The sequence below is a fragment of the Rhynchophorus ferrugineus genome, unplaced genomic scaffold (assembly GCF_030347505.1).
Source record: "Rhynchophorus ferrugineus isolate W39M unplaced genomic scaffold, kcgeb_rfMv2 rfM2, whole genome shotgun sequence".
Lineage (NCBI taxonomy): Eukaryota > Metazoa > Arthropoda > Insecta > Coleoptera > Curculionidae > Rhynchophorus > Rhynchophorus ferrugineus.
Genome location: NW_027472581.1, coordinates 10,252,505 through 10,275,792, shown reverse-complemented (window position 1 = coordinate 10,275,792; position 23,288 = coordinate 10,252,505). Strand labels below are relative to the sequence as shown.

Below are 23,288 nucleotides of genomic sequence, written 5' to 3'. Positions count from 1 at the left end.
CGTAGTAAAACACATTTTTTTGCCAAAATTAGTTTTTTTTTATTCAACATAATTCCCAAGGGTGATACACTAATTATATCAACCCTCCAACTTTTCGTTACCATTTTTGTAGTACGATTTATCCTTTGCTTCAAAATACACATCAGTTGTGGCGATCACCTCTTCATTCGAACAAATCATTTCTTTCCAACGAGCATTCTTTTGAGATCTGAGAACAGAAAATAGTTACTGGGGACCATTCATGGATTTTTGCTATCGTTTTCAATGACTTGTGACATGGAGCATTGTCTTGGTGAAGCAGCACTTTTTTTCTTCAAATGCTGCCGTTTTTCGGCGATATCGTCCTTCACGCGGTCCAATAATGCTATGTAGTAGTCGCTGTTGATAGTCCTTCTTTTTTCAAGGTAGTCAGTGAAAATTATTCCATGCGCATCAAAAAATACAGACTCCATAACCTTGCCAGCCGACAGTTGTGTTTTCTCACGCTTTGGAGCGGGTTAATTGTGTGCAGTCCACTCGAATGACTGTCGGTTGGACTTCGGAATGAAATGGTGGAGCCATATTTCATCCATTGTCATATATCGATACTAAAACTCGGGTTTATTACGCTTGATCATCTTCACACACTGTTCCGAATCATCAACTCGTCGTTGTTTTTGGTCAAAAGTGAGCTCGCGCGGCACCCACTTTGCACGGAGCTTTCTCATACCCAAAAATGTGTGAGTGAATGTACATGTTCAGTTGATATCTTTAGAGTATCTGCTGTTTCATTCAATTTCAATTTACGGCATTCAAAATGAATTTGTGGATTTTTTTTGATGTTTTCGTCGGTAACAACCTCTTTCGGGCCTCCACTACGTTCACCGTCTTCGGTGCTCATCTCACCACATCTAAACTTAGCATACCTATCCTGGTTGATTTTCCTGGGGCAGTGTCTGGAAACTCGGCATCAAGCCAAGTTCTTGCTTGAGCTGTATTTTTTCCCTACAAAAAGCAATATTTTATCAACACACGAAAATACTTTTTATCTATTTTTTCAAATATACAATAACAAAAGTTACTTCACTCAAAATGTTATAATTCACAAATTAATGATCCGATAGCTGTCAAATTTATACACGCCTCTTTTGAAGATTAGGGCTAAATAAAAAAAAATTTGAATTTAATCTAGTAGCGCAAATATATATATATATATATATATATATATATATATATATATATATATATATATATATATATATATATATATGTAACATGCATATTTAAGTACAACAGAACAGTAGTAATAAATTAATATGTAAATGAAGATTTTACTAAGCATAACTAATTTAAGATGTAATTAATTGAAAATATTCTTCACAGTCTTAATTAGTACTTTGCGTAAGATATACAACTTCATAATTCGGATAGACAAGTAGCGAATAAAGGTACACAATTATCCGTCTGATGTCAAAAACCACATGGCATCCCTTAATGTCGTTCGCACACAACGAACTCCAATTACCAAAAGCGAATTTTCATTCCTGCCTCTACTCAGACCCCCCAGTTACATGTCATATATGATTTGTTGATTTTTAACGCCGAAAGACGTGATTTTTTGCATCTATTGTTTTCGGTCTACTCTTGCCGATGAGTTGCTTGGAAACCTCAACATTTAGATCGAAAATAGCGAAGCCATTAGATAGTCAGAGGCAAATACAGATTGCGTTTCCAATTGCTTACTTCGGAGTGGTACGAGATAATAGATATATTAGATATACATTATTTAGTTATTTATTTATTTGATATATGCTGATTAAAACGAGCATTTTATGCATTAATTATTACAATTTACGAGAATGTTACAAGAATATTTTTTAAATTGAGCTATAATTCAAAGATGAGGTGAAAATATTGCGACATTTTGACGCCATAAATTTAGATGACGTTATTTCTCTGATTTATTAAATGGGCTTTATATAAATCTCTTATTTAAAATATCAGGATAATGTCCCACGCTGACTTCTCCTCTAGATTACTACTAAGACAATCAATTTTTGATAGCTTCGATATCAAGAAACCTTAAGAGACCAATATCCGGTACATTAAACTAAAACAAACCTAGTATAGTAAACATAGATAAGAGAACAGAGTATAAGCTGATTTGGACCTAGGAGTGACAGTCCTTATAAGAATATATTATAATATACTTGCGAACAGGTACATTTGAAACATTCCTAGGAAAAAATTAAGGAGTCATACCTTGAAACCACAGTGGTATAATAACTGCTATCTAAAGCAAAATATAGCTAAGAGTCTCTTTTCTAAAATTGCTGTATTTGCGTATTTTAGCTCATAAATATGGTAGCTTTTTTGGAAAGAAGCTAATAAACGAATTGTTGAGTATATTGCGATTAATAGGCGGTTATTTTTATATGTCCATATCCCTTTCTTTCATCTCTTAATATTTGCATTATCTGATACGATATTGAGACAAAAACTCGACAACTAATCCGTATTGTTATTTATCTAGGCATTGTTGCGAGTCGAAAACGTCCACCCAAATAAACATAATATCTAATCTCGACTTCAAAAGCTGAACAGACAGTGGGGCGGACCGAAATTAGTTTATGTAAATCGATCGGGGGATAAATAACGGACTAACACCGCCATTTTCCATTGTTTCCAATTACGGGTCACGCCCCTTACGGGACTAATCCTCTGCGAAATTAGGGAAAATTATTTACTCTTTCCATTACATCCGATAAACGTTCTCAGTCTGGTCGGGAACCCTGCGGCAGTTTTAATTCCGAACGTGATTCGTGGATATATTTTCGAAACCAGTGGCCATCAACGAATATGTATCTGGCGAACCCCCTCAGCTAAAGGTCATCCGTCTCTCATATTCGAAACGACGAGAAAATCGTTTGAAAAACAAAGGTTGAATGAAAAAGCAATCAAATACGTTTGTTTGTACGTAACAAGGATGTATCAGGTACAATAAATATCATGGATATATCAGGAAATATTTGTTATATTTAAGCGAGCGAGCCAAATTGGCCATTTACATTACTCAGATAACACAACGATACTTAACACTGATATACAGCATTCTTGCTCATGGGACATGTGTACATAATTTTTTTTATATATATTTTAAAGTCTCTTTTTTACCAACTATGGGTTTATCTGGACTGGGCCTAAAGCTTAACGTGGGCTCAGAACCACGGTCCTCAGAATTAAGCCTACCGACTGACGAGTGACCAACTTTAGAAATAATTCCAGAAGACATCCGGTCTTATCCAGCCTGGTTACTGGCATGATTGGGATCATTTTCCTTGTTGGATTTTACACTCTTGTCTAGAACATTCACAAATATTAAACAATTACAAACATAAATTTACGACTATGCCCCAGCAAGATTCCAACCTGCGGCTATCGCAGCAGTAGGAGGACCGTCCCATTGCCTTTACCACTGCGCCACCAAGCCGGCTCGTGTACCTAATTTAACTTTTTAACTACTATCAACTGACTACTTTGAAGTCGGCGCCGAGCCCAAATAGTTATATTACTTTTAATTAGATCTGTTGGTAATCTAATTTTTTGTATATGTCACAATATTATATTATTATTTTTGTATTGTTTGGGCTCGGCACCGACTTCAAAATGATCAGTTGGTAGTGGTTAAAATATTATTGTAAATAGATAAATAGTTTTATGTAGGTATTAAGCTAAATTGTGTGTATATAGTAGAATATAAAATACCTTTATTAGATAGGTTAAATAAGGTTTTTGATTATATTCGTTTAGTTATTACAACGATTATAGTGTAATTATTTTGTTTTAAAATGCTTTTTTTGTGTTAAAAATCAAAATTTGATTATTTTTTAATTTTTAGTTAGTTCCTTATTTATATTTTTATGTCTGTTCAATTTTTTTGTTAAAAATATGTTATTTTTCCCTTTTTAGTGTTAGATATTAACTCAATAAAATACTGTTACTTTATTTAATATTACAATGGGTAGGCCAACTAAAAATGCAGCCCGTGTGATGAAAAATAGAAGTAAAGAAACACTTATTGAAAATAAGGAGCGCTTTAGACCTCGGGGTCCTAGATGATTTGACAAGTGTTTAACAAGATCAAAGAGTTATTTCCCTCGCCGGGAATTGAACCTATGACTCCCATTTGGGAGTTAAACGCTTTAAGAATTACACATTACATAGTTAAAGTAAATTGAATAGTTTTTGCACTGAACGACTTCCGATTTTCCGTCACATAAGCTCAGCAATTACATTATACACAAATCTGATTATTTTTGATAAAAAAAAATATGTGGAAACCTTGTACGTGCCTTTAATATTTAAGTATTTCTCTCGATTTACCACCCTCCCCCCCAATGAACTCTGATTTGGTTCCAATGGGACCACCTCGGAAATGCACTCATTTGAATAAACAAAGAATTTTAAAAATCGGTCCACAATTGACATACATACATTAAAAAATGCAGCCAAACATAGAACCTCCTCCTTTTTCGAAGTCGGTTAAAAATGGCAAGGGTTCTAAATACAGAAAAACTACTTTAAATATATTTTTAATTTGCATTAAAAACTATTTTCATTGAAAGGGGAAGCGACTTGTTCAACGGCGATATAATCCGTCTCTCATATTCAAAACAACGAGACGTTTGAGAAACAAAGGCTGAATGGAAAAGGAATCAAATACGTTTGTTTGTACATACAAGGATGTATCTGGTACAATAAATATCATGGATACATCAGGAAATATAATGTAAATTGGCCATTTACATTACCCAGATAACACAACGATACCTAACACTGATATACAACATTCTTGCTCATGGGACCAAACCCAAATAGTTATATTACTTTTAATTAGATTTGTTGGTAATCTAATTTGTTGTATATGTCACAATATTTTATTATTATTTTTGTATTGTTTGGGTTCGGCACCGACTTCAAAATGATCATTTGGTAGTAGTTAAAATATTATTGTAAATAGATAAATAGTTTTGTGTAGGTATTAAGCTAAATTGTGTGTATGTAGTAGAATATGAAATAACTTTATTAGGTAGGTTAAATGAGGTTTCTGATTATATTTATTTAGTTATTACAACTATTATTGTGTAATTATTTTATTTTAAAAGGCTTTTTTTGGTGTTAAAAAACAAAGTTTTATTATTTTTTTAATTTTTATTGAGTTCCTTATTTATATTTTTATGTCTGTTGAATTTTTTTGTTAAAAATATGTTATTTTTCCCTTTTCAATGTTAGACATTTACTCAATAAAATACGCAGTTACTTAATTTAATATTACAACGGGTAGGAAAACTAAAGGTGCAGCCCGTGCGAAGAAAAATAGAAGTAAAGAAACAGTTATTGAAAATAAGGAGTGTTTCAGGCCTCGGGGTCCACTACCTAGCCTAGATGATTTGACAAATATATTTAACAAGATCAAAAAGTTATTTTCCTCGCCGGGAATTGAACCTACGGCCTCCGTTTGGGAGCTAAATGTTTTAACAATTACACTATAGAAGCAGTTGTCTACAATATTTATACGATGTGTCATTCAGTACAGTTAGTGTTTAAAAAGCAAATTGAATAGATAAAAAAATGTGGAAACCTTGTACGTGCCTTTAATATTTGAGCATTTCAGCTTCCGCTCAGAGGATCCTGATCCTGATCCAATGAGACCACATGGGAAGTGCACTCTTTGGAATAAACAAAGAATTTTAAAAAGTCGGCCCACAATTAACATACATACATTTATAAAAATACAGCCGAAAATAGAACTTTCTCCTTTTTGGAAATCGGGTAGAAATAGGAAAGGTTTTAGACACAGAAAAACTACTTTACAAATATTTTTAATTTACATTGAAAACTGTTTTATTCAATAAAAAAAAACGACTTGTTGAACGGCGATATAAAATTACACTAAGGGTTTGTCTATTATAAAACAGTTCGCCGATTTCAAGGTAGTAAGATAGTAGTAAAAATAGTGAAAATAACATTGTAAATAGATAAATAAGTATAGGTGTGTAAAAAGTGGAATATAAAGTACGTATAGCCATTAGATTATTTTTATTTGTTATTACAAGGATTACTATGTACATATTTTATTCAATAAATTTTTTATTGTGTTAAAAATCAGTTTGATTACTTTTTAATTCTTAGTGACTTTCTTATTTATATTTTAAAGTCGGATCATTTTTTTGTAAAAAATATTTTATATAATTTATACATGTTTTATATTAAACTACGTGTACTTACTTTTATATTATTCTATCATATGGATCACCGGTCTGAAAATAAAAAATATGTTATTAATCGATAGAGAAAGAGGAGATATAAATATTCTTCTATAATATTTCATGAATATTTAATTAATTAATAGAAATCAAACAAATATATTTAAAGCACTCCTGATAATCAGATTATAAATATTATTTTGAAAAACTTACTGCTGAGTATAAAATGTTTCTTTCTCTAATGTTGTATCCTAGAGTTCAGTTTAACGACTTTTAAAGCTTGCAAATATTATTGATAACAAAAGCTTTTTACGAACGGCAATAAGGCATTTCCTTGTACTTAAAATACAACAATTAAAATGAAAAACTGAAAATACTTGAAAATTATAAACTTGAATATATTTAAAATTCTGAATCTATAGATATTGATGAGAAAGAATGAACTATTTAAATTTCAAAAGCCGATAGTCGTATATTCATCATAATAATCCCAGACAGTTTGTGATAATAACTGACTGATGAATAATTTCGTAGCAATCATAATCATATTGTCTAGCGCCTGGTTAATCATTAAAATTATAAGATTCGAAAATATCATAGAAATCAAAATCAAATCAAGCAAGTTCAGGTGTATTTTTTCTCTTCTTTACCCAAATGAATTCTCAAAGAGATACTTAGTTAATAATTATAAATACTAACTACACTAGTAACTATTTAACACTAATAAGCTATTTGTTTTTATTCAAATTTGCTACGGTTTTATAATTACAAATTATTTATTTTACGATAGACACTTTGGGCTTAACTTTCATGTCACTGTTTTTAATGGGCACATAGTTTTACTTATAACTTCATAGGAGCTGAAGATCATCAGCATAAATGGGCTGATTAAGCCTTTGTTGATGTCTTTTAGCAAAGCCCTTGATAAATTTTTCGTTCTTGTCTTTGACCGTTTCTAAATTCAGGTGCTTCAGTATGAACAGTCTCCCAATACTTTATTTTGGAATCTTTGTATGATAATAAAATTATAAGTTATACAAGCCGTCTTGGTTGCATCGGTAAAGGCAACAGGGCGGTTCACCTACTGTTGCGATAATCGAGGGTTCTAATCCTGCTGGGGCATGGTCCTAAATTTATGTTTGTAATTGGGTAATATTTGCGATTGTCCTAGGCGAGAGTGTAAATTCCGGTAAGGAAAATGATCCCAGTCACGTCAGTAACCAGGCTGGGTAAGACCGGAAGTCTTTTAGGAAGTTGGTCATTCGCCAATCGGTAGTCTTAATACCAGGGACCGTGGCTCAGTGCCGACGTTAAAAGGTCCAGTGCAAATTAAACCTTCTTGGTAAAAAGAGAAAAAAAAATACAAATTACTATGTAGCATTTTGTTTAATTTTATGTCTTGTAAATGAACCTTTAGGCTATTTCTAGATCTTCGATTGCCATTTTGAAGAAAGAGAAAACGTCATTGCACCGTTAATTCAAACAAATAAAATCTCAAATAGAGTAATTCCATGTCAGTCCGTATAATTTTCTCTCAAAATTCTGAAAATACATCGCCTCCACCCTGGAGAAAACAAAATAAAGAAAGTGAAATGGCCGCCATCTCGGGTCCGGAATCGTCGAAGGACCAATATGTTTTCCGCCCGTCATTTACCTAATTTTTTTTTATTTTTACGCTCTCTTGGTGATACGTCCGATGCCAGATAATAAAAACGCTGGATACGGATCTAAGTTAATATCACGTATTTGTTTTCTTTTTTCCCTTCGTTATTATTCTATATTCTCCTTTGTGCGCTTTTTCTATCTCTACCCTATTACTTTTATATCATATGCTGTTTTTATACGGCGTGTTGATTAATCCATCTCGAAGAATTAGACGAACGGTTATTAGCTTTTATCGGTTGCCTAACTAAATAGTCTCGATAGAAATATTTAAACAATAGATGGTTATAGATGGCTCAACTTATAATAAATTGTTCAGAGGGCCAACCATTTTTGGTCAAGAGTACTGCTGCAACATAATAATACCTATATATGTTTAAGAAAGATGTTTAATTTTAAGTTTAAGAAAATTATAATGTTTTTTTTTGGTATAGTTTAGGAGTCTAATTTGCTAGATAAGTTTGCTATTTTTTTAAATATTTACGACACGGAAAAAAGAGTTGTAACATGATAAAATACAAAATATCGTATTGTATCGAATACCTGCTAAAGCTAAGTCAAAATAAGGAAAGCACCGAGAAAGAGAAATCAAAACAACAAATAATCTAGACTATTTAGAATTTGGAATGTATAAACATTAAATAATAGTTAAATTGTTGTGTTATTCTTGGTGTTGTAGCATATACTGGTTTTAAAAGTACCAATTTATATATCAAAACTATTTAAAAGGAACTATTGGTATATTCAGCATAAGTGGCGGTGTGAATGACCTTCTTGGACTAACGCATTACTTTTTGGACATGGAACTGTTCTACAAGATCCACCTTTCTTCGCCAGTAATACGCCACAGAAGACTATGTTCTGATTTAACGTTTCTCGTTATTTACGTTGTTGTTGTTTGTAATTGCTTTTATTGTAATGCTTGTAATCAGGTGATTTTATAGCGAAGCCAATACTAACAAATGATTAAATCCACGGCCCTTATAAAAACAAAGACTGTCTGTCTATGTTTTCAGAGCGCAAATCGTAATCATTGAGTTTTGATGACGATATTTACAGTCTGGTTTATTTGTGCCCAGTGTCAGTACAACTTTAAATACTTCTGCTTATTGACAAATAGCCTGGATCTTAAGACCTTAAATTTAATCGACCCCAATGTGAAAATATAATTATTATCTCCCAACAGAACCTCGTTTCTGCAACCAGAAGATCAGGGTGTAATATTAGCATTGCAACTATTATCCAACGGGTATGATTGCAAGAGAAAAACACGTCATGATAAAGTGAAATGCGTCAACTGTAATGGCGAGCGTCCTGCAAATCATAGGGAATGCCCAGTCCATAAAGCGATGGAACAAAAATTCCATCCAATACTGAGGGAAAAAAGAAACTTACAGACACCATGAGAGCATATAACATTTATATCATACGCACACGCAGTAACCAACACTTAACACAAATCTAATACGCAGACAATCACCAATGAAGCTATAAGTACTATTAGTAAATTAGAGGAAGTGATGGGTAAACTTATGATGATGAACAGTGATGAATTTTGCTCACCGTCGTCATTACCAAGCTAGCCTAATGACTGATAGCCATTAAAGCAAATACAAAATAGCCGTCTGGAATGCTAATGGACTGCAGCAATATGCCAGGGAACTGGCCATGATTTAGAGAGGACTTAGACAATTTAATATCTTAATTTACATCTTAAAACAGAAAAAAGTACAGAAATAGCAGCAAAAATATAACAAAATCTATACAAGAGGTCGAATGGTACGCAACACCTAGTAGCGCAACATATGAAAAGTTTAATTATATTTCATTTACAATTAAACAAAAAATCGGCGAAAAGAGAAAACTGCTAAAAACCTGGCACAAATGAGAACAGAAGAAAACAATGGAAAATTCAACAAATCCACAAAAGAGCTGAAAGAGCTAATAAATAAGGAACAAAATCAAGAAATTTAAAACTATTTAGAACACTTAACGCCAGCTGATGCAACAGGATATTATTCTCTCTGGAAGGTGCGAAAAAAGATCAAAAAACCTACCCGTCTGAAAAATCCGCAACAGAAGAAAATAACATAGTTGACTTTCTTAACACTCCGTTTCAAGTGGATCATATAATAATATGATCTGAAATCATATAATAATACTTATTGCCCACGGGCAGTTGTTGACGTTCTAAAAAACGTTAATAAAAAAATCTAAGGCGCAGTTTCAGTCGCATTAACCATTATTAAAGATGCAGTGAGTAACTTTAGGACCATCAATTATAAATGCATGCTCGTAAAACCTATGACCGGAAATTGTTATCGATCTCTCAGCATTGCCCGATAAATAAGGCCAAAATTTTAAAAGTTATACATGTAGAAGGTTTTGAGGATCTTCGGCTAACGACAATGAACGGACAGAAAGGGAACTAGTTGAAATTTCGGAAAGCAATTTAAATAATGAATGAAATAATGAAGATGATACATCTACAAAATTGGCTGGAAAAACAACTACGTCTTTAAGTTTATACAAAATAAATAAGATTTTATCAACTGTAAAGTTTAATAATGATCTAGATTGTTTACTACAACCGTATAAAGAAGCGCAGAAAGACGTTAAGAAAATAATGAAATAGCCAACAATACTTTAATTATAAAAAAAAATTGTACTGTTACATTTGTATTTTTAAGTGAATATAAGTTGGATTAATTATTTCACTAAATTTTAAGATAATAATATAGGGTGCCGCAAAAGTCCCGCTACCATTTGATTTACCACAACGTTTAGCTCAGTTTAGCTTTAACCATTGTATTGTGTAGACGTCCAAATTTTATTATGGATAAGTATGTTACATGCCACAAGAACTAGCAGAAATAAGTGACAATATTTATTGTAAATAATCGTTCTATTATTGTCACTCGGCGGAAATTGCGTCTGTGATAGCGGGGCTTTTGCCACACCCTATTTTTAAACAAATATATTCATATTCATTCTTACTATTCGACAACAGATGGCTCCACTCGTATCTACCGCACTTTAGACAACCGCATATACACCTACGCTGGATATTATAGCCACAGAATTAGTACCAATTGGATTGGTAGAGGCGGTACCGGGTAAAGACCATCCCCACTTCGTCTATAGCTTTTTCATTCGTTTCCTTAACAGTATTATCGTTAACCGTTCATCCACTAGTTGACCACGCGTTATCGCATAAATAAAGATATATATATCAGTGTTCCTGATTGCTATCGCGAAATAGTGAGTGTTCGGAGAAATAAACGAAGTAAATACACACAACAAACGGATATCCTTGTAAATTGTTCAAAGTGACAATAACTATTGTTGTCACAACCTAGTGACATTACCAATCAAAGATGTGAAGTTGTGTTCGTTAAAAAGTGTATCAAACTGACAGTAAACTGAAGGTAATTTCAGTTTACCACATGGACATTTCCATTTATTTAAATTAATAGTCTTATTGAACAAATATTCTTCTGCGCAAGCTCATACACTTTGTGTTGTAACAGATTGTTGAAAATTTTTGTCTAATATAATTTTCTTTGTATAACTATCCCAAGAAATTAAAAAACAATAATCAACTATATGTTACAATAGTAAAAGAAGTGCTGGGAACTCATTTAAAGACAGAAAAAATAGATACTAATAAAGATACTAAATAAACATTTTAATCATTAAATATGTTGTTTTTTTTATCGTGTAAATTATAATTGGGATATATTTGAAGATAAAAAGTCATATTCTATTAGAACATTTTAAGCATATCTTTAAAAAACGGAGTTAATATACGATCACGTACCATATTTATATAAAGACATCATATTGAAATAATTTTAGTGAAAGTCCATAAACTACGTTTCTATATGTCATTTACCTATCTCAAAACAAAATCTTCATCTTGCAGACTATCGTACTTTTCATCTGAAAGAAGTCTCCGGTCAATACATCATTAGTTTTATAAAACAACAATTTTTACATTTGCTCTTTCATAAAAATATATTCGTTTTTCCTTGTTTCTTTCACTACTCTACCTTCAGAGTAACAGTCATTAGATTATTAGTGTGTCATTGATGATTAATGTTATATGTAATGAATTCGGATGAACACTTATTAGTAGTATCGTCCCAAGCTAATCTTGAATCTGTAGCGACCTTGAAGATGTCGAATTTTACATCGTGGAATAACGGTCTACAAAATACCCAGAAATATAATCCCAGATGTTGAACACGGGCGGGGTGCCAACTGGAACCCGACAACGAATAGCTGGCGGCAACCCCGAGACGTTTATCTGGGATATTATTGAAGGGTATTTCGGTCATTCAGTGCTCAACCCTCGTTTGGTTAAGACGTGCCACCATCGACTGCCCAAGCCTCGTCTTCAGGTAACTCCGCTGCCATCCGTTTTATTATTTGTATTTTCACATTTTTTTATATTGCCAATAAATAACGGTCACATCATGTAAACACCACTGTTTTATTTCGATTTACCTCCATTCACCGAGCCACATCATTTACCCTAAAGTGGTGACCCCGACGTGATCTTTCGCAAAATTGGGTTTGGACTCGTGAATGGAGGGTACGTAGAAAATGGTGTATTTTACGTGGCCGTTATATTTTTTTTTTATTTCAAAATTTTAAATATTTTTAATTCGATTCCTTTTCAATTTTACCTTCAAGATTCATTTTCATTTTATTCCGATTAATTTCATTATTTCCAATTAATGTTTTAAAATTTTTTTTTGTCAAAATTTTTATTTCACAATCTTTTGGAATATTTTTACACCACTGCTTAGTCATCAGCGTCTCGGCTAAACATTTCTTTCGGCGCTATGTTTAAATCATGATGTCTTCCTTCGCTCGCCGTCTCCGTCATAATGGCAGATATTTTGATTTAAAAGGCTTTGGGCAGCTTCGGTCGGATACCGTCGTTATTTGTTTTTTCTGAATTAACCTAACGTATGTGACTACGGATTAGTCACAGAGCAGCTCCAGAAGCTAGGTACCGATTGCAGTCACCGTAGACTCGTTATGTCTTCGCCGAAGTACCAGAATTGCTAACGTCTCGTCGTCAAAGAAAATAAGCTACCACGTCGTCGAACAGTCGATCCTCCCACAGCGTCGATTACGGGAGCCCTGTCTGAAGAATAGCTTGTTTTCAACGTCGTCGATGGACCACATTCAAGTGCCAAAGCGACGATGATGCAACGGTATCTGTAGGACCGGAAGATATCAACAGCCGTACCAGATCGCAACCGTACCAACCACAACCGTTTCAAACTATCATATTTTTTCAAAGCCCATTTTACACAGCACATTTTGTTTGGTATATGTTTTTTTTTTGTATTTGATACTTTTTGCAAACATTTTTGTATTTTTGTTTAATTTGTAGTAATTTTATGTAAAATTCTAGCAGGGGAGTATTGTAGCGAATTGAGGCATGTCGAATTTTACATCGTGGAATAACGGTTTACAAAATACCCAGAAATATAATCCCAGATGTTGAACACGGGTGGGGTGCCAACTGTAACCCGACAACGAATAGCTGGCGGCAACCCCGAGACGTTTATCTGGGATATTATTGAAGGGTATTTCGGTCATTCAGTGCTCAACCCTCGTTTGGTTAAGACGTGCCACCATCGACTGCCCAAGCCTCGTCTTCAGGTAACTCCGCTGCCATACGTTTTATTTATTTGTATTTTCACAATTTTTATTTTGCCAATAAATAACGGTCACATTATGTAAACACCACTGTTTCATTTCGATTTACCTCCATTCACCGAGCCACATCATTTACCCTAAAAATCATAAAAGATCTTTTATTTTCATACGAGAGCTTTTGTTCAACAAGTTCCAGCAACACTCTACAAATAAAATAAAAATTAATTGTTATTAAAATATATCATGACTAACGTTCTAATTTTTATAAGTTATTGCAATTTTTGCTACTATATTTGATGGACAATCTCCTGTAATATATTCACTACTGAACTGACTAGCTTTTGGTTGACGTATTCTACATCTACTACCCTAAAAGGAATGGATGATTAACTACATCAAAATATGTATTAAATTTATAATAATTACCTTTAATATTATTTCTGGTACTATTACTTTTTCTTTCGTACCATTGGAACGTTTTTATTCTAACAAAAAGAATAATTTTTTCTTTGCTTCGAAAACGAACATTTGAAGGCATTAGCCGATGAGAATTCGTGTAAAACCCAAGAAGAAATTTCATAATTTTTGAGAGTAACACCGAAAAAATCATTGAAGAACATGGGTATGATCTAAGAGCTTGGATAATTTGTGCTGTAAAAATTGAAGCAAAGATATATTATGGTAAAGTTTCTTTCATCGTATTTTATTGGTAATGAAAATAAAATTCATTACAATAATCTAAAGCAAAAATTACAAGAATTACCTGGCTAATGCTCCGAATATTGTACCAGAGTAGAGGGGTTTACTATGACCTGTCTAGTTATCTAAGAGGATAGCTATCAACTGCAATTGACGCGTTTAAGTCGAGTACTGCACGAAAAATCGTCGGAATACGAGCGAAGACACAAATTTTGAATTCTTCAGCATGGAAAAGCACAGTCAAAGGCTAAAAACCCGGAGAAAAAATTATTGGAAATATTAAAGTGAAACTGCCGAAAGGCCCCAGCCGCCGCATTTTCCAGACATCGGAGAAACAGGGCCGAAGTAGCGACGATGGATGAAAAATACTTTCAATAAAATATATGGTACCGCATTTAACAATAAAATTTAAAATTAAAAAAAAATATTTAAAACTAATTTATAGGCCTGATAAATGTCCCTTATATTTATCAAATTGTACGAATTTATATAAATTTTAATATTACTAAAGATAGTCTATAAAACAATAAAACATCTTACGTATTTTAAATATCTTTACAAAATGTAGCAGAGAAAATATGAATAAAATATGATGCTGTAAAAATAATCATTAGAAAATTATAAACATTTTTTTGATTATTTTTATTATCAAAAAAAATCTGAGCCGAAAAAGTGAAAAATACCTCGATTTTTCAAATTAATATAGTTTATTATACCTTAGTATAGCAATAAACTTTATATAATATTTTTTTATCATATAATCTTTATTATAGCATATCTCTTATTTTATATTCGTATAAATTTCAACAATAAATAGACTATTCTAACTCTTTCGTCACGCTTTCTTATTTATAGTATCAATTCTACAAATCAAATATAGTTTTATTTTATTGCTTTATTATCTTCTTATCTTAAAGCACATGACGAGTGATTCCATGGCTTACCTGAGTTTGTTTAGTTTGAGAACTACAAAAATGTATATACAACTATCGCACTAGATAGACGTCTTCCCCATTGACTTCTCATTTGAATGGAAATATAGAAATACTGTAAAAACAAACGTAGTCATGCATATCATATTCAGACATAATATGTATTCTTATATTCTAATTGTCCTTTTTACTAACTATGTTTTGTCTAGACTGGACCTACCGCTTAATATGGGCTTCGAATCAGGGTCCCGGGTATTTATTCTACAGATTGGAGGGTCACCAACTTAAACTTGACTACTCTGTCAACTCTGCTGACTTAGTACGTAATGGTTAATGACTGACAATATATTTTGAACATTGTCTTGAGATATCCAAAAAAATATTCCTGTAGTCATAACTGAGCACAACACTCAAACCTCGGTTAAGCCCATCGGTTAAGGATTCCAAAGATTCCATTAGGTAATAAAATAAAATTCATGCTCGGTATTTTCTGGATTTTCAGCTTGGTTCATTATGAGCCGCTAAACCCCTATGAGCTATATTATGGGGATCGCTGTCAACTAGAATTGATAGGTTTACGTGGAGCACTGCACAAAAAACGGCAGGAATACAAGCGAGGACAGAAACTTTTTATTCCTTAGCATGACAACGCTCAATCACAGGTCGAGAAACCGATGAAAACGTACTTGGAAACATTAAAGTTAAATTGTGAAGCCCCAGTCGCCTTATTCAACAGACCTTGGAGAAAAAGGTTAAAAGTAGCTACTATCGATGGACAATAATTTGAATAAAATATATTGTACCGAGTTTCACAATAAGTCTTCAAATTAAGAGAAAATAGTATAAATTTAAAAGTGGAATATACCATGATTTTTCAACCTCATATCTTTTATTATATATTAATATAGTAATAACGTTTATATAATAACTTTATATTACATTATCTTGTATATATTAATATATCTTATTTTATATTTGCATAATTGCATCGTTATCTATATTACCTATATCTGTTCAAATATATCTAGATTTATTGCCTTTATTTTTCAACGTAATATCTTCTACTAAATCTTAATCTAGTAATAACGTTTATTTAATATCTTTATATTACATAACATATTCTATAGTAATGTCTATTATTTTATATTAATATAAACTTCAACAATAAATAGCTTATTTAATCTATAACCATTCCATTTATTAGTGTTAGTATATAACTATTAGTATAGTAATAACGTTTATATAATAACTTTATATTACATTATCTTGTGTATATTAATATCTCTTATTTTATATTTGCATAATTGCATCTTTATCTATATTACCTATATCTGTTCAAATATATCTAGTCGCGGTTTCTTATTTATTGCCTTTATTTTTCAACGTAATATCTTCTACTATATCTTAATCTAGTAATAACATTTATTTAATATCTTTATATTACATAACATATTGTATAGTAATGTCTATTATTTTATATTAATATAAACTTCAACAATAAATAGCTTATTTAATCTATAACTATTCCATTTATTAGTGTTAGTATATAACTATTAGTATAGTAATAACGTTTATATAATAACTTTATATTACATTATCTTGTGTATATTAATATCTCTTATTTTATATTCGCATAAACTTCAACAATAAATATCCTATTCTATCATATCTATATTATCTATGCCCGTTCATATATATCTCGTCGCGATTTCTAATTTAAATCCTTGATTTTTCAACGTAATATCTTCTACTATATCTTAGTATAATAATAACGTTTATATAATATCTTTATATTATATGATCTATGGTATAGTAATATATTTTATTTTGTATTCGTATGAACTTCAACAATAATTAACATATTCTATCTATAACTCCTATTATAGCAATACCTCCTATTATAACTTAATTTAGTAATAAAGTTTATATAATATATTTATATTATATAACCTGTTATATAGTATATAAACTTCAACAATAAATAGCCTATTTAATCTATAACTATTCTATCATATCTGTTTTGTCTATGTTTGTTCATATATATCTCGTATATCTTAGTCTAATAATAATGTTTATATAATATGTTTATATTATATAACCTGTACTATAGTAATATATTTTGCTTTATATTCGTACAAACTTCAACAATAAATAACCCATTCTATCTATAGTTATTCTCTCAAATCTATTCTATCTATATATCATTGCGGTTTATTTTTATAGTCTTGTTTATATTAGTCTAGTAGTAAAGTTTATATAGTATATTTATATTATATAACCTATTATAAAGTAATGTCTTTTGTTTTATATTAAGATAAATTTCAACAATAAATAGCCTTTTTAATCTATAACTATTCTATCATATATGTTTTATCTATGTCTGTTCATATATATCTCGTCGCGGTTTCTCATTGATATTCTTGATCTTTCCACATAATATCTTCTATTATGTCTTAGTTTAGTAATAACTGTGACTGTACTAATTCTCCATTTTGCTCTTTCCATTTAGACAATCACCATATGTGACCCATATGTGAACACTATATTTTTCCTGCTCAAGCGCACTCACACATTTCATCAAATTCGGTTCAGGGCTTTAGAAAGATTTCAGTGACGCCGTTAAGTAATAAAATAAAACAGATGAACAATTAAAAAGTTCTCATTGAAAATGTCGATCTATAAAATAATTTATTTGCTTGAAATTATGTAAATTTCATAATTATATTTGTCTTTCTGAATTTTAAAATATATTATGATATGGCAGGTGCAAAATAAGAACTAAATTAAATAGCTCTTAAAGTATTAGATACAATTACTAAATTAGTCCGACAGGTTAATTGTTTGGAAAGAGAAACTACAGTTATGTATAAAATAAAAATGGTTAATTATGGCATATACATAAAAAAACGATTTCTCCATATTTTTAAAGCTTGACCAATTAAAACTATCAGTCATGGCATCTAAACCAGCTCACAACTAGCTGAAAAATGCATTTTCGAGACATTTGATATGATATTTTACATTCTAATAAACCGATTTTATTGAAATGTGGTGGAAAAGCCTTCTCTATGTAATCCTCCCTCGTATCAAAGTTAAATTGTAACAAAATTTCGAATTTTCCTATATATTTTGTTAAATTGGAAATATCGAAATACTCAACAAAAATTATTTTTATTTTCAAAAAACGCTATTTATCAAAAAAATGTTATTGAAATTTTATACAATAGCAGCGTATAAACAAATAAAAGTACCTGAGCTGAAGGGTAACAGTACCCATATAAAAAAATATAAATTTTCGGCTTTGGCAATTTAATTAAAACCCTATATAAATTATCTTAATTTCATTACAATTTTTATTACACTAATTTTAACTCGGCGTGGCAAATAATTTGTATAGTATATTAATCAATATATAATTAACAAAAATATACTTTTAGATCATAAAGAACTAATACTAAATAACCCAATAAATGCTTTTTGATCAGTAGATATTAAAAATTCCGAACAATTTTTTAAGCGATATAACAAAGACTAATACGGTTAATATAAAATTGGGCTTAAATTTAGCTGAATTTAATGCAAACTCTCATTTGAACCGTTACTTTTACCTTGTGTAAATATAAACAAATGTAAGTAACCATCAAATTATTAAGGAAGAAATGCGTGATGGATACTTGTGAAATAATTGAACAAAAATATTACCAAATATTATTTATTTTAGTATTATAGTACATCTAATAGATATATTATTAAGTACAAGTAATAACACAAATATAATAGTTTATAGGTTAGATTTGTTTTCCTTATATTTAACTCCTTTTAGTTCTTGTTTCCTTCGATGGTGTGTTTACTTGGCAAGTCATCTTGGTATCACTTAATTTTTATTTCTTCTGTTACTACCTGTGTCCGCCCTTCTTGATAAAATTAATCACTGAATTATGTCTAATGCATTTTCCATATCTACAAAACAGTTAGTACTTTTTATCTTCTCATACGTTCTAACTTAATGCTTACGTCTAATTTAGAATAATTGGAATCATATCTGTGCACACAAATCTTTTGCGCCCTACAATACCCTTTTCTAATGTCATCACTATGTCTCAGGAATTTCCAGAATTGCACAGTATTATCACATATCCTGAAGTTTTCCTTCAGTCACATTCACTTTACGATTCACTCTCCAGTTCAATCAATAAACTTTCAATTTCTAATCTATCTAAAACATATTCACGATTCCACAATTTATTAATTACTTCCTTAGTATGTCTTGTCGAGTTCATCCAAACTGAAGGTCTTATGGTTGATCTATTGATCTCATGAGATTATTCTATTCCTTCCACATATCCAAGCAGTTTTTGATGGAATATCCTTCTCAGTCAACAATATGTCCGCAATTAACTATTAATAAATATAATTACCACCAAAACCCAATTGAATGCTATTGTAACTTTTACCTGTTTCCATCAATTTTTCTTGATTTTATACTTTTTTTGTTACTCTCTTTTCAAGAGTGCCACATTGAACCATTTTGAAATATTCAAATTTCTTATATTATTTTATTCCTCTAATAAAATTAAGGCATAAAATTTTAAGGTAATGTCTGGAGGTTCCATTAAATATCTCCGAGGGTTATCTTTACACCATTTGACCCTTTGTAAGAGTGTAAAGAATGTCTTATAGCCCTCAAAAATCTGCATGTCCCTAATTCTTTAATGTATACTTTCCAGAGAGCCAATTTTCTCTAAACTAATTTTTATTAAATTATGCTTATATCGATGAAACAGTTTATGTACTTACTGTTCTTATACATTTTGTATATTTGGTATCGAATACAGCCAATATCAATACGGTCAAGATTCGCCATCCACTTTGTATGTAGACGGGTTTTCTTGGGTGAATCTAAGATATTATTCTTCATTTTGTAAGTGATGTTATTCACAGTACCCACAGTTATATTTAGCACGACAGAAACCCTTTAAAAAACATTTTCAATAAAATTGTAGGTTTTATAAACTATATTTTATAGTTTAATAAAATTGTTATTTAATATCATCAATAATTACCTCTTCGCTATCTCGTTTCTTTTCGAAATAACCTATTAAGGTCAATAAATAATTTGTGATCCTGAATATCTATTGTTTTCGGTATTTTCACACAAAGTAATGTGATATATTACGGAGCGACATTAAATGTATCAAAATAAAGTGCTAAAATAATGTTTGCCCGTTTATAACCTGTAATAATTATAACTAATATTTTGAATAATTTAGCGTACATCTTGACAAATTCTTGAAAGCAATAGTGATAAGAGATGTTTAACTCTTACCTATAAATTATTGTGGCTGTATAATTAACTGTAGTATTTAGATATAGTAGAGTGTTAAAATAAATTATGTTGGGTAACATTTTTGTTCAATTATTTTATTTATATCAGAATTTTTTTATATGTCAAAGCCAATCTGAATTAAAACTCACAAATATCCACGACGCATTACTACAAAAACTTTGAATAGAATATATATATTAGGATACGGAACCATAGAAAAACACAAATCAAATTGTCTTACTTTTCTAATGGCGGTACATCCTCTTCGAGTCCATCGGTACAGTCGATCAAGTCAAAACAACTAAAAAATCTCAAAAAGCAAAAAATATTTAGATATTGTGTTAAATTAATAATTCTAGAGTAATAATAATTAAATTGTTGTATTGTTCTTGGTGGTATAACATACAATGGTTTTAAAATATGGAAGAACGAGGGTAAGTGCAGAATGTATGGTTATATTTGTAAATGTTATAAAATCCAAACAACATCTATTTTATTTATAGTAAGATGGTTAGCTGCCAAATTTATAACACATAATTTTCAGCGACATCGGATAGGTATCAACATATTCCAAAATATAATGATAATAAGAACACAGAAGAATGATTCTTGTTTGTATTCAAAGTAATCAAGTAATTAACGATGTTTTTTCATCAAGAATAGTAGCAAAAATTGTAATAACTGGTAATAATTAGACATTTATTTTAAGCAGAATATATTTTAGTAATGATTTATATTTTAATTTATAGGTAAGACGTAGCTAGAAATTGTTGAGTGTGAAAGTGAGATAATGGGAAATTCAGTGAAGAAGAAATTAGACATCATTCTGCTGCGATGTAAGAACAGTGACTATGATATAATTAAATTTATCAACTATCATATAACTATATATAAAACTATCAACGATACCTTAGTATAAGTAAATAAATGTTTGTTTAAAAAAATGGTAATCAATTTATTTTAAGCTGGTAAATATACAATCCGTTAATCGAAAGCTCGAGGTAGCCAACTCATTATGGGATTTGGGTACCAAGAATAGTAGGGGTCATAGTTGATAATATTTGGAGATTTTTAGGAGAATTTCACCACTTTAATACTTTACTTAATACGTTTAATAATTGGCCTATTTATCTATATACAATTTTATTTTAACTATTACGAAGTGATCACTTTGAAGTCGGTGCCTAGCCCAAACAATACAAAAATAATAATATAATTTTGTGACATAAAATAAAACTAAATTACCAAGAAAACAAATCTAAATTAATATAACTGTTTTTGTTTGGCACCAAAATCAAAGTAGTCACTTGGCTGTAGTTAAAATATTATCGTAAATAGTTGATTACATTTTTACTGAGTTCCTAATTAATTTTTTTGGAATCGGTTCAATTTTTATGTTAAAAAATATCTTAAATATAAAGCATAGTTAGATAACTATTAAGGAGACAATGGTCGGGAGGAATAATTGAAAATATATTTCTTCTGGAAAGGAAACAAATAATCTTATTTTACCATTTTTTTTATTGTCTATTTTTTCTGTTCCTCTTCTTTCGAATTACGATAGAAATGTATATTTTCTGCTCTTCTTTGTCAATAGGAGAGTAAAAGGATTCAGAGTTTGTTTCACTTGACTGTTTAATACTAATATTAACAGGTAACTTATTAGATCCATATCCTGAATGTACCATTTCTACATTATGAATAATTTCTTCGTCATACCCATATAAGTCTACATCCGTACTACTTCGAACTGATCCAGTATCTAATGTAATTTGGTTGGAGTAGTTCAAATGATCTCCTTGAATTTTTTCATGTTCTTCAGAGGAATCATCAGGACACATTTGCTTCATAAAATAGTTGTGCGGATATGAGCTAGCATTATTTTCACTTGACCTGGATGACTTTTGGTAACCATAATCCATTGAATCTTCCCTTTCCACAAAGTAATTATAAGAATATGCAGAATTTTCTTGTTGATCCTGTTGTTCTTGCTCTGTCTTATCCAATAAATAATAGTAGTCGATGTCTCTCAAGTCTACATTATAATGATGTAACAAAATTTCTTTGATAGTCTCACGTCGATATCTCTCAGAATATGAGGAATATCGCTTGGCTACTTCCTGATGTAGCATCATCAACACTTGTGAAATTTGTATCGAATACATCTTCTTCTACTGAACACTTGACTTACCTCAGCAAACTGAATAGCCTTGAGTCATCCCGTACATTTATATATTCAGTAAATGTAAAGGTCTAATAGCACTAGAATAACAAAACGCAATCCTCATCTAAGTAAATACCATAAATAATTTCAGGTACTGCAAAATTGCCCTGAATGGTAATGGCTCACAGAGTGCAACGGATTATGCTTAATGATATCTAATAAAAAAAAGGACTAAAACCCAATAAAACTTATAATTTTACAAAGTAGTATCATGAAGCTATTATTTTGAAAATAACTTCATTGGCACTACGCAGAACTTATACTGTAAAATCGTTTTTTATAATACACTGTTTTTAATTACTAATATAATTCTGTTTTTGTTAAAACTAGCCACTGTCTTTATTTTCGATAAATTTTTCAGATAATAGGCTCTACATTATATAATTGTTAATATTTCAAATTTAACCATTGCAGGCTTAGTGGCGCAGTTGTAAAGGCGATGGGACGGCCCTCCTACTGTCACGATAGCCGAGAGTTCGAATCCTGCTGGGGCTTGGTCGTAAATGTATGTTTACGATTGT

The 23,288-nt window shown here is 30.9% G+C and overlaps 1 protein-coding gene across 1 annotated transcript in view; it reads right to left on the bottom strand.

Annotated features, from left to right (window-relative positions):
- Nucleotides 1–23,288, bottom strand: part of Hs3st-A (Heparan sulfate 3-O sulfotransferase-A) — a 480,225-nt gene that overhangs the window by 359,822 nt on the left and 97,115 nt on the right. The window contains exon 2 of the mRNA XM_076393903.1: nucleotides 6,268–6,299. The gene's annotated coding sequence lies outside the window, so the exon portion shown is untranslated. The remainder of the gene's footprint in view (nucleotides 1–6,267; nucleotides 6,300–23,288) is intronic.